Raw genomic sequence first — 11,510 nt, 5'->3', positions numbered from 1 at the left:
GCGGCGGGCCCGGGTGCGGGCTGGGTCTGCGGCACCCCACACGCCTCCCGGGAGCTCCCGAAGGCAGGGGCAGCCCGTCGTTGCTCCCTACGAGCGAGCACCAGCATGTAAGCGGCACAAGCTTTAGTCTAAGTATCAAAACAGAACAATAAAATATTCCTGCAGCCAGAGATACGGGAGGTGGGGAGGAGCGGAAGGAAAATGGCCCAGAAGCTTTTTTCCCTTTTTAAAAATAAACACAAATTTTTGCGCTTTTATCACTGAAAATGAGATGACTTTCAAGTATGCATCAGGTGATACTGGGAAATTTAATTTTTAGGAGTACTTTAAAGTTGGATATTGAATTACTAAGTTTGAACATTTTTTTTTTTTAATTACAGAAAGTACCTTCAGTATAATGTTGAAATATCTTTGTAATTAAAGCATTACGTTTTGAATTTTTTTCCTGCCCTACACTATAAGGCTGGACACAAGCCAACATGGGAGGCACAGGTCACAATATACAGAAATCATAAACCAGACCTGGCTGCTGAGAAAACGGCCATACTGAGGCTAACTCTCGACTTTTTATTAGGGACTCAGTGAATTTCTTTCAGCCTGCAAATGTTTCTAACCCCAGAGATGAGAGAAACAATTGGGGGAAAGAAGGGTTTCAGCTTTCATTTGTAAGATCTTGTTATCTAATAGTGGATGGGGGAGGGAGAAGATGGGGCAAATGTGAGATGTTACAGCAGTTAAATGTGAGGTTTTGGTTTAGTGTAGTTTCACTGGATTTTTTTTTTCCATTGAAAAGTTTTCCTTTGATTATATGCTTCTATCATTAGAATAGGGTATGTAATCTGTGGGATGTAACTGGTTTTTATGTTGGCAAATTAAATTTTTATTAAATCCAGGTGCTGTTTCTTACTGGTGAAGCCCTGGCTTCTCATGTTCTATAGCTTATGTATGTACAAACTTTTTATTTCTCTGGATGATTATGCCAACTGTAGCTGACGCTGCTTTTCATGTGAGAACGTGGGATGTAATTGGAATAGTCAAGCATGGTGAAACCTGTAGCAGTGCATATGCTTGAGGGATAAGTTTACCTTTTGTTAGTGGATGCCTTGATAATAGTTGACACAAACTAATTAAAATGAAACGGTAGCATACTGAACTTTCTACTAAGGAAATACCTATTTTTAATTATTGTGTATAAATAAATTCTGAAGCCATAAAAAGTAGATGGCAATTCTCTATGTGCTTATTAGTGTTTCAGTTCTGCCCTTCAGTAAAGTGAGAAACTTTGAAGGAAATGGAGTAATTTAATAAGAGAAGCTTGTTAGAAGTATGTTCTGCTGGTCTCTTAAATGTTTTAAAACTCTATGCTTTTTTCCATTGTATTTCCTGCTATCAGTGTTAAGGTGCATAGGAAAGAACATCTTCAGTGTGGAAAAGTCTTTCCTGAAGCACAAGAAACTAGAAGCTGGAAAAAAACAGTGGTCTTTGCCAAAACCCTGAGTCTAGCTCTGAACTATACCCTGTGTGTATACTTCAAGGAGTCTCCTATTCATGGCACATTTTGATTGCAACAGCAAGTGTTGGTTGCAACAGCAAAAGCAAGATTGACTGCTGTATTTGTCTCAGCACTGTCAGAGGAAAGATGCATTCCTCTCTGTCCCTTGCTCTTTTTCCCAAGACAGCTTTGAACTCTGCCTTTCACATCTGGGAGGAGTGGGGAACATGAGAGATGAGAAAAGAGGAAGGATAATATGCCTCTGTAATGTCTTGTGCTACCAGTTCAGGTACTGAGCACAGCTGAGGCTTTCTTTAAGAAATACTGAACTTACTGATTTGATGTGTTAAGAACTAAAAAAGGCTTTATCTTTGGAGAGCAAATCAAGGTCTTACCTACATTTGAAAATTATTAGGGATTTCTTATCTATAGAATTTCTTTTCCTTGGACCTCCTCTTGTTATTACTAGAGTTACCATGTAGTTATAGTACATGTATTAACTAATACATGTAATATAATGTGTAAACGAGCCTGTTAGTTGACTTTCTTACACTCCATTTATATATTACAAAATGACGAATAATGGTTAGACTTAAATGCTAAATAGAGCTTATTTCTCAGAGCTTTTTGTCAAATGTTATGATCAAAGAAATGCTTGCATGATAAAATTATTTTTGATGCTTTTGTTTCCATTTTTCTTTAATTTATAATTTTTGTGCTGTGATTGAAGTCTAAGCACCACTGTACAGTCAGTTACAGAACAGTCATGCTCTGTTAGTGTCATTATGAGTCTACAAAGTGCAGTTGAGAAGGTGTTGCAAATACAAGATTAATAACCAGGATTTAGTCACTTCATACAAGATCTCTCTAGGATGACTCCAGGTCTGGTTCCTGGAATGTTGGTTTCATTCCATGTGTGAATGTAGAGTCCCTAGAAAAATCTGAATAGCAGAAGGATGATTGTGTCTGCTGATAAGCAAGTATCTTCTTAATGAGAAAGTGGTTAGGGATTAAAACCTAAAGCAGTATCTGTGGGCAATATTAAATTGATAAAGAGCTGATTAGGCACTACAGTAGTTACATACTGTACTGTGGGATAATGACATGTTTGTATTTATATGAAGAAAACTAGATACTTTAATTTTTGTAGAAGTTAACATTTCTATAAAATAAACTGTTGCCTCTTCCACTTAAATTTGGCTTTTGCTCTAACTCCAGGTTTTAAATCAGGTGGCTAAACTCAACTTAGTGATTAACATTTTATTTTTTCTCTCCCCACTTCTCCATTTGTGTCGACAGTATGTTTTTTACCTTCATTTTAATTGACTGTGGTAATGCAGTTGCAGTGAAGACATCTGTTATCTTACTGATATTTGAAACAACTGATTTTTTCGTACCTGTAGAAGTTTGTAAAACTATTTCAGGAACTCTGAGCAGAATAAAGTTCTTGATTGGTAGAAATTTTAAACATGAGTTACTTTTTTTTTTTTTTCCCCTGGTGCTTGAAAGCCTGAGAAATATCAACCACCCTGTCTTTCATTGCTATTTTTCTATTAGCTGTTTTTTGAAATTTTTTTTTTACAGTGGACCAACTACATTCATGGGTGGCAAGATCGATGGGTAGTTCTGAAAAGCAATGCACTCAGTTATTACAAGTCTGAAGATGAAACGGAATATGGCTGCAGAGGTTCTATCTGTCTGAGCAAGGCTGTGATTACAGTAAGTGTTATTTTGTTATTGTTATCTTTTCGTGTTTTGAGGTGTTATGTGTTTGTTGGCTGCGGTGGGCGGAGGAAGCAAGCAGCCGATTCAATGTGAATGATAGAGCAAGCTTCAAGTTTATTGAGAGAAATCACACCTTATATAAGCAGTCTACAATACACTACTTGCAACTCTATTGGATACATTCAAGAAACTACATTATAATGTCTCAGCCATTGGGTACATTCAAAAGATCACATTATAATACACCAGCCCCTTGTGGCATTTCTGGTATGCATAAACATCTTTCTTGCTGTGAACCTGCTTCTCTCCCAGGGCTGCTTCTCTTCACCCCCCAAGGTCGTAGTGCGCCCCCAACTTATCTCTGTGTTCTCACAACAATCCTCACTGGCACAACTGAGCCCTGGGTCTCCATCCTTGTTTACATAACTGTACCCTGGGTTCTTTCCTTTGTTTACCTCAGGTGGCTGGGACTGACTTCTGCAGGGAGCTATGGCCGACCAGCTCCTGCAGGGAGCTATGGCCTTGCTCTCTGCAAGCCGTTCTCCAACAGTTGGCTAATGTCTGGTGAAAGCAAACATGGGTATGGGAAATTCTATTAGGTCATCTATTACAAAAGTTAGTGGTATCAGTGGAACGCTGTGGAGCAGGGCAAGGAGTTCCTAATAAGAAAATGAGCTGTTCTTATTCGTGGCTACAGTAAGCAGCTTTTCATCTTTTAGGTTAGAGATTTCTGGAGGTAGGTATACAGTTTGTCTCTGCACACTGCAGTTTTTCCAGGCGTCAGTCTGGGATCCCAGAGCAACTTTGCAAAGGAGATACCATCCGTCACAGTCTGTATACCTTGCACTAGAGAGAGAGGGTAGTAGTTCTTTGACTGTACTTTCTGAACATGACTCTGTTCATGCTTCTTCCTCTGAACAAGTTAGTATGTTGCTGTTTAATGCTAAAAGATCTCACATTATACTGGTAAGAATAAAGAGCCTATATATAAATGAAATTTCATAAAGATGAATTGGCCTTAGAAGATAAAGAAAAAAATCTGCTTTTTGTGGCTTTCAGAATTATGATACATATTAATTATGACTAATGCTTGTGAAAAGCATGCTGTAGCTTTTCTTTGTTACTGTTAAATAGTCCAGTTATGTGATTTAGGGAAAAGATAGCTGTATTTGTGTAGCACACAGGTTCCTGGAGTAGTAGTGTTAAATTTTGCTATTGATACTCTTATTTCACTGAATGTGGATTTTTGAACTGAATTAAAGATGACAAATCAGAAGCTTTTTTTCTCACTTACAAATAGAGTATTATTAAACACATCTTGTTTTTTAAAAAAAAGACTGGATTGATTACATCAGCTGTATGTGTTTTGGAAAAAAGCTGTGAACATGTTTTTACATTCAGATTTCTGACAGGTGTGGCAGTCATCAAAAAATTAAAACAGATCACCTCATTTATTTTAAAAACATTTTTTAACCTGCTTTTAAAACTTGCTCAAGATTTGACTTACTTGAAAAATGCTTAGGGAGATGTCATCCTTTGGTAAATTTTAAGAATGCTTAAACTCACTCATGTATGAACTTTGTATTTTTTGTCACTAGAGGTGACTACCTATACAGAAAGAGTTCCAAAAGTTTACCTTCCAATTTAACCTTCAGTTTCTCTTCAGAGAGGGTTCATACTTGCCATGTTAAGTTCTAATCCAGTGACTGGTCTTGATCTTCCTTTATATATTACTGATGTAGAAAAACTTGATTTCTACTTTGCTAGTTAAACAAGACACAATAACTGTGATGCAGTGGTTTTCCTTATTTTTCATTATACTGTGATGATGCATACTCATGTCAAAATCTTAATGGAAATTTTTTTTTTTTTTTTTTTTTTTAGAATGCTTTGCTTTTATTGTGTTGTAAAGAGATGTTTAGACAGTTCTGTGGAAATGTCTGGACCAGGATTGAGCAATAAATTCAGTTTGCATAATGGAGTTATTTTCAGTAAACTAGTTTTGTTTTTTTTCCCAGAAACAGTAATTAGAAAGCACTGTTACTTAATGAAGGTAGTAATGATGTTTTATATTAATATACAAGTTGCAAGCCATTCGTGTTCACAATGGACTTCTGAAAGGGTGGATTTCTTGAGTATCTGTTGTGAATATCTGGAAAACTCAGGACAGGCAAGGAGATAGAAAACTGAAGTCTGCTTGAGAGAGAGCTTAGTGTCAGCTTTTTTTTTCTAAATAACAATAAATTGCTATTGTGTAGAACTTAATAAATATTTGTTATATGTTAGGGCTGATATAAACACATGTCTTTGTTCCAGTTTACAAAAAGAACAAGAGAAATATATGAAAGAGCTAAACTGTCAGTTTCCAATTTTTTCTCATTTCCTTACATATAGTCTGAAGAAAGAGTGAGATGGTTCTTTCCAGTAATCACCCACTAATAATAAAAAACTGAGCCCACATTTTAAAGATAGTTAGTTGAACCAGCTGCCTTTCCTCAATTTAGCGGTATTTCTGGTTTATAGTATGACACTAGCCACCATTAATAATTGGACATTTGCAAGAGGAAGTACAGATTGACAGTTTTACAAATAGATTATTAAATTAATGGAGGATTCTTCATGCATTTGTCAATTTAAACAGATACAGAGACTTCTTCTAAGAGCTTTTTTTCACAAAAGCTCTAAACTCTACAAATATTTAAGTTTTGAATAAAGATATGCATCTTTAATTGAAAGAAATGTCAGTGCTAGACAAATATTCTTAGTAGTATTGTTTAAAGCACTTTTAGCGTAATGAATCATGTCTTGCAAAATAGATGTTCAAAAAATTACCTTGATATTAACAGTACGTTGGCATGTTTCTTTCAAGTTTTATACAATGTGGAATGTAACAGTGTTTCTGAAGCAGTTGTAGAGTGTAGAAGTGGACCCACTTGGAGGACTAATGTGAACTTTGATCTTGTTAACAGACCTGCTTATAATAAAAGAATGATGTAATTGCAGCTTTTATCTACTGATATGTTTGGTACAGTCTGTTACTAGTTTAAGTTGAAAGGGAACTGATAACTTTTAGTTGGTGAAAACTTTTATTAAGAAAGCTAAGCTATAAATCCATGCCCTGGGCAGAAATACCATAGCAGTAAATTTGTAATAATTGCTAATTGCACGGGAAAATATAGTTTCCAACTGTCTGAGGTTGGAAAACAATGTGTTTTAGTATGAAGTGATGAGCATTTAATGAAATAATTAATTTTCTTTAATTTGATAAAGTGCTGAGGAAGCACAGCTGTAATTGCTGCTAAAACGATGACCTGAGTAAACTAATAAGACATGGAATACAAGCCCCAACTAGATAGGGACTTATTTAGGACTCATGGCAATTAGTTTTAGGCTTTGGTGTGTGCCTTAAATAATCAAGTAGCTAAATCCAGACTGGTGGAGGATCTTGGCTAAATGCGGGAGAAATCTGAATGAATATTCTAGTCAGAGACAAGTGTGGTCAGGAATGCTTACTCATATGTGAAAGGCCTGAGGTGGTTGTAGATTGTGTTCTGGAGAGGAAAATGAAAAGGTGACAGTAAGGGAGAGGAGTTGATGCCTAGGAGATGACACTGGGCTGGTGCAGCAGGCAGAAGTATTTTGGAACACAAGATTCTCCTGTACAGTTGTTTTTAGTATTCACATCCTCTGCAAATTTGTGTATGTCTTTGAGTTATGTGAACAAGCCATAGATGGGTTGGTGCTCAAAGTGAAAACGTCAGAACATTGCCCTGTATTTATCAAAGTGCTATAGAGTGCTGATATCCTTGGCAACTGGAAAACAATTATTTGGCAGGGTGGAGAAATGGAAGATTTCTTCCTTAGTGTATGTATTGAGGAAATTAAGTCAGAAGTGGAAAAATATGCATGTGCATCAGCTCAGGTGAGACTGTTCTTCCTATTATGATAAAGAATACCATAATGGTTAGGATGTGAAAAAAATCAGTAATGTGTATTAACCAAATATTTTAGGATTACTTAATATTGCTGAAGAATTCATCTTTAGTACTTGAATATAATCACGTGTTACCACACACTTGAAATCGGGGCTGTAATCCAACAGTGCTTCTGTCAATTTTTTTATTATCAATTAGAATATCATTCCCCTACTTGACTTTTTTTATTAAGATAATTAAGTATTAACAGTGAGCATGATTCAACATCCACTTCAGGATCATAGTTCCTGTTCATGTTTTATGTTGGAACATTTTCATGCTGTGGAACATTTCTTATGGATGCTATACTAAGCCTTAAATAACTCCAGTGTTTGCATTTGCTGTTGAAGCTATGATTTTATACCTCAGCAAACTTTTCTGTGGTATTTGCAATCCTTATTCTTGCTCAATCTGGTTTTCTATGCATCGTCATAAGATTGATGTATAGTTAATTTATTGTTCATATCACCCCCCCCTCTGGGGTTGTAGTGTTGCTCAACAGTCCTGCTAGGCAACCTGCTGTTGATTATCTGGTTTGTCTTGTGATAGCCATTAATGACATTTTTGATGTCTCTGTTGAGGATTTGTACAATACCAGACCTTACTTTCTGATACGCATGCCTAGAATGCCAAGTAGAAAGGTCAGAATACTAATATGCAGCTGCACCAGGCCATCTACTGTTCTGCTGTCTCCTGAAGTGCTAACTTTATAGACTTTCACTTCTGTTCATACTCTTAGTACTTCACAGATGACTACTTGAGTGTTGTCTCTGCTTCTCCCAGTTCATCTTTTTGCCTCCTGTAGGCATACACTTCAGTTGCTGCTTTTGCCATGTTCCTTATGAATTTTAATTAGTGTGGATTAGATCAAATATTCTGGCCAATTTCAGCCACTTCTGAGTCTGTTTGGTTTGTCTTTCCACTCAATTGCAGTCCACCATTCCTCAGTTTAAGAGGGCCAGTTGGAATGGAATTTTTTGCCCCATGTCTCCAGGCACTTAACCCAGATTGTATTGACTAGTGTCCAGCATATTCTTAAAGCTTTTCAAGTTTCTGTCTAAGGAGAAAAGTTGCTCTTTTTCTTAAACTCTCATTTTAAGCTCTTTCACTGCTAAAAATACATGCATATATAGATATATGTGTATACAGATACATCTATCACAAGGAATTAGAGATAGCTGTGATGAGAGAATTTAACTGACAAATCAGGTCAGTTTTAAACTTTAGAATTAAAGCTTTTATGCTAACATTCATTAGCAGCATGCCTTGTGCTTATAATTAGTTCCTACACATTGTTAATTATCACTATACATTAGTTCTTACATGCTAACCATTATCATTATGTATTCAAAGCAGTCAGTTTTATATCTGACATATCCTAAATTATCTGTAAGCATGCAGCGCTGTGTAGCCAGTACCATATAGCTAATCTGGTATCTTTGTTCTTGATGGTCCTAGTTGCTGAGGTTAAGGTAACCTGACTGAAGAGCGAGCTCTTCAGTAAGGTGTGGGGGGAGGTGCATGACAGGGCAGGGACAGAGTTGAAGTAGACATCTTCTTCTGCTAACCTGTCCCCCAATTTAGGGTCTTGTATAAAATGATTGAGGCTCCTGGTCCTGGACTACATGTGGTGTGATGCTAGGGAGGCTTTTATTTCCCAGGCTGCAGCAGGTGCCTTGCCCTGTTGCTCAGATCTTTGGAGTTTTTTTCCTTGTGTAGCTGCTGCTATTTAGAACAAAAACAGCCTTCCCAGCTCTGGAGGTTGCACTTTTTCATTGACCAGTAATTGACCATTAAGGAGACGTTTATGGTTCTGGAGCCTTTGCTTCTAGTCTGTGTCTTATTTCCAAGGCCTTTGTTGAATTGTATGACACATGGTACCAAGGTCTAGTTTACAGAGCCAATTTTCAAAAGAAGTTGATAAGGAGCCTTATAGATTAGGACTGGGGCCTTGCACAGTTAGCATAAGGCTTGTTGCTAGTAATGCTAGTACTGCATTTATGGAAATGCTTATGCATTTGTGCTGTATTAAGTTACTTATGTCTGGATTCAAACCAAGCTAATCTTAAATCTTAGTGTGCTGCTTTCACGGGTACAACAGCCCTCTGCAGTGGCCACTCCTTTCATAGGGTGGGAACTTTCCATTACCCTCACCATGAGTCTAAGCCAAGGGTGCTCTACTCTCTGTCAGCTCAATGTAGTGCTGCAAAGCATGACTTTTCTCTTAGAATTGAGTATCTTCTCTGGGTGTTGCCTCATGGTTTTCTTGTGAAATCCATGTTTTACTGTTGCTATTCATACAGCTTTTGGGTCTTCCATGTCATGCAGCAGTGCAATGTAGCTAATTAATACACAGTGATTTTAGGGTTGCAGTAGTGTGTGTATGTGTGTGTATATATATATATATATATGATTCCTGCTTCTATATTTGACTGTATCATAAAAATAAGATTGAAAATTACACATGGGGTTTCTGCATTCTCTAAAGTTGATATGAAGTTGCCTTGCTTCCTGCCTGATTAATTAACTTCTTGCTGTGTACGATGTGATTCCTAATGATTTTAAACTTGGTAATTTCAAATCAATTCTAAGTGATGGCTTTCCAGGTGGCATAATTATGATTATTTTTTTTGCTATGGCTGATTCATGGTATTGGTAGATAATGCACATATTTTGCTCCTAATGGATACCTGAAAAGCATCATATGCTTTTTTTCTGCAGGGGACTTATGTCTCTAGTTTACTTCTCACTGAAGTGACATGTAGCTTCCATTTCCAGTATTTCATATTCTGTAGTCATTAGTTGATAGTTAGCTCTAAAGGCCAGTTGTTATGATTTTAAGTTTAGGATTCTTTAGGCTGTGTTCAAACAGGACAGACCTATTAGTTATATCCTGATTTCTTACAGGACATATCTGAATCTGTTAACTGACCACTAATCCATGGAGCACTTACCTAGGGTATCCACAGTCACTAGTAGTTCACTTTAGGCAATGGCTGTGTGCACATGCTGTTTTACAACTGTTTCAGTCTTGCCCTCATTTCTTCTAATAACAGTGGCATTCTGTGTGTCTGACCAAAGTTTAGCTGGTATTTCAAGTACACATTTGTTTTACTCTAGGTCTTGCTATTACGAGTCATTGATTTTTCAGTAGGTAGTCAGGAATAGCATGTGTCAGAGCTGTGTTTACATATAAACCAATACAGCATGACTCAATACTACATAGTAATTCCACATTATTAGCCAGGAAATAATTGAATACAATATTAACAAATTTGGTACTGTGAGACTATAGGATAATTGATTCCCTACAAAAAAATCTGAAAATTATATAATCACTCTTACATCTAGTCTCTTTGGGTGTGCAGAAAACTTGATTGACCAGGTTTGCTCCTGAGAAGTGAAGTTTTCAAATTTTAAATGTTTTCACTGCTAAAGTAACATACAATATATGTGTGTTCCAAACTTAAGAAGGCAATTCTTTCATCAGAACTGCTTTGCAGAGGATTAAACCAAGCTAATTTTAAAGTTTGTATGGCATGCTAATATTCTACTTATCATGCTTCTGCTTTCATGGGTGCAGTGGGTCTGCACATGAGCTAGGTTTTGGAAAGGTAAGATTATTATTTAAAAGAAAATCAGTGTTGAAAGACCTTTTGAAAGGCAAATATCCTAACTTAAGACTTGAAATGAAATATTTAAGTAGTAGCAAAGAATGTAAAAACATTTAATAGCCTTTTCTATTTTTAAGCCTGTTTTATTCATGAGATTTTTCTACATGTGTAAATGTGCCATTATGACAAAGTTTTCTTTTTAATGTATTAATGGGCGAGTGATGTACCATGTTTTATCATTTACGAAGATCATCACTGTTTTGGTAGGCGTAAAGCTGTCCTTGCTTTGTTTGCAATGAGGTTATTCCTATATCCTAAAAAAAAAAAAAAAGTACAGTTAGGTGATATAACTAAAAAGTTGGTTCTTATTGCTTAAGAATAACAGCAAGGAGAGGCAAGGCATCCTCCTGGTCCAGTGTTTCTCTTAGGTTTTGTCTGGATTTTGGAATTCAGAAAGGGAAACCAGAATTTTGTGTTGTGAGTTTTGGCAGACCCTAATTTCCCAGGTTTGTGAATCTACTTGGATTTTGTTTTGGGGAGGGGGGGACACAATATTACAGATAAAGTGACTTAGAACTTGCAGTATTTCTTGGGGTTTTAGTACATTTTTAATAAAATTATTATGAACAAAGTATAATGCTTTCTCTAAGTTGCTTCACCCTGAGAGTTATATCTAGGATAGTTAATGATATTAAAGAAAAACCC

The 11,510-nt window shown here is 36.5% G+C and overlaps 1 protein-coding gene across 1 annotated transcript in view; it reads left to right on the top strand.

Annotated features, from left to right (window-relative positions):
* Window positions 1-3,073: 3,073 nt before the first annotated feature.
* The window catches only part of COL4A3BP (collagen type IV alpha 3 binding protein), a 70,254-nt gene continuing 61,817 nt past the window's right edge, over window positions 3,074-11,510 (top strand). Inside the window, exon 1 of the mRNA XM_026866558.1 lies at window positions 3,074-3,211. The gene's annotated coding sequence lies outside the window, so the exon portion shown is untranslated. The remainder of the gene's footprint in view (window positions 3,212-11,510) is intronic.

This window comes from Athene cunicularia, assembly GCF_003259725.1.
Source record: "Athene cunicularia isolate RWA chromosome Z unlocalized genomic scaffold, athCun1 chrZ_part3, whole genome shotgun sequence".
NCBI lineage: Eukaryota > Metazoa > Chordata > Aves > Strigiformes > Strigidae > Athene > Athene cunicularia.
This window is presented reverse-complemented; position numbering and strand designations above follow the sequence as displayed.